A 2,158-nucleotide genomic window follows, 5' to 3' on the forward strand; every position below is an offset into this window, starting at 1 on the left:
CAAGAAAAAGAAATCAAGAATCTGAATCAGACGCAAACAATCACGTCGGAGAAGACGATCAGAGAGGAGCGGAAGAGCGAAGAAGAAAATTGCAGGATCGAAGAGAGGCCGTGAGGCGGTTTGGCGATGGTACCATGTAGAAAGCCAAGACTCACAGTTTCTAAATATCTCTCATATATTGATTCAATGTATTAATCTTACAGTATGCAGCAGTGTATATATAGACAGTACACTGCTCTTGCAATTACAATTATATCCTTGTCTAATCTATCTATTTACATAAGAAACTTAACACACATCTAACTAATTTTACTTGACTCTTTAACTATTATCTCAATGTTAAAATATTACTGTCGTGACTCGGTTGCTCTCCTTTGATTCAAATTTCCAATCCTATACAAAAGTTAACTGTCAAATCTTCTCTCACTAATTGTATTATTTTTAATCTAATTTATGTCGTATGGCTTAGGAGGTTCCTCCTAGCTTTCATTTCTGGGCCCGCCATTGCTTCATTAAATAGCTAAATTTGAAGAGAAACTACGAGAATTCTATGACGGCCAAATTTGGAAGTCAAAATTGTGGGGGAATGATGCGAGTAGCAGTCAAACTACGTTGAGCTCTAGAGAAGTTAAATTACAAGATTTGAACTTGAAACCTTTTTAAACATTAGGAAGAGAACAACTACTGGACATCCAATTTTTTATTTTATGCATTCATGTCTATCTTAAAGCCCACTTTGATTTATGGTCTTTCCTTATGGGTGGTTTGGAAGTGAGATGCTTAAAAAAAAAAGCACCCATGAAAAACAACTGTGAGGGTTTTAGGTGTTTGGTAAACTAAAAAAAAAAGGCTTATTTTGGAAGCTGCTGTGAGAATAAGTTGAAATTGAAGGAAAAAGCTGAAGCAGCTATTTGCAGCTTTGGAAAACTGGCTTTTTTTCAAAGCACACGGAGCTACAGTGCTCCTTTAATGAAAAGACCCACTATCAGACCGCTTTTTTTTCCAAAAGCACTTTTACAAAAAAGTTTACCAAACACTCTGCTGATTTATTTCACAGCCGCTTATTCTCACAGCAGCTTTTTTTCAAAGCACAGCAATACCAAACCAACCCTTAGGCAATCCAAAATAATTCAATAATATTCTAGGACTGCCTCCTTTGACAAATGACATTCTTTTCAAGAATGCAAAATCCTCGATCATGGTCATCATATGATTAGGAAGAGCTTGCTCGAGTCACTCTTGAGTTAGCTGTAACGAATACAAAAGATAAGAGTAGCTTCATCAACATTTAATCAAGAGGCGTTCATGGGAGCCTAGAACACTCAACCTCTCACTGGACTCTCTCTGGAGAGTTCTTCTTTTCTTCCTCTTTAGCTTTTTCCCCATTTACTCATTTTCTCCATTTTTTTCCTGCAAAAAGGCATCCTTCAAAATCATTTTTCCTGCAAAATCGTCCCCAAAGCTGCTATCTTCTCCCTCTCCATCTCTCCATTTCTCTTCGTCCCAAAGCTACTCTCTTCCCTTCTCTTTCCATTTCTCTCCGAAATTTTTTGGGAAAAAGGAAAAACTTTTTGGGAATTTTCTGAGAATTTTTTGGGAATAAGAAAGAATTTTTCTATTGGGATTGTTGTTGTTATCATTTTGCATTTTTATTTTTTTTTTACGAAATTTTGGTGTTGATGTTTAGGTAGTGGGTGGGGCTGAATTTCATATTTAGGAAATGGGTTGTCCAACGGAGTTGCCTAGAAGCATGCTTGCAGACTTGCAGCATGCGATCGTCGTACGTAGATTTGGATACGGGATTAACAATCCCATGATTTTTAGGGGGTTTTGCTAAGACCGGCTAGCCCCTGTTTCAGTCAAGGCGAATGAGAGCTAGTCTCATTAAATCTAGGCCTTACAGGGAACAAACATGAGACTAGACTAACCCTTAGTCCAGTCTAGTGAACTATAGTGAGAGAAAACAAGCACCTCCAGAGAGGTCCGGGAGAAAGATGTCGATATTCCCTTTGATAAATACCCAAGCTAGAGTATTTATAGGGAACTTAAGAGTTCTTATGGGCTATGGGTATTCTGGTCCTTCTTGCCACGTGTCATAGACCCAAAAAATCATTATCCCACATAAAGTCCAGATAAGCTCCAACCATAAAACTCATCG

This window comes from Malus sylvestris, chromosome 3 (genome assembly GCF_916048215.2).
Source record: "Malus sylvestris chromosome 3, drMalSylv7.2, whole genome shotgun sequence".
Lineage (NCBI taxonomy): Eukaryota > Viridiplantae > Streptophyta > Magnoliopsida > Rosales > Rosaceae > Malus > Malus sylvestris.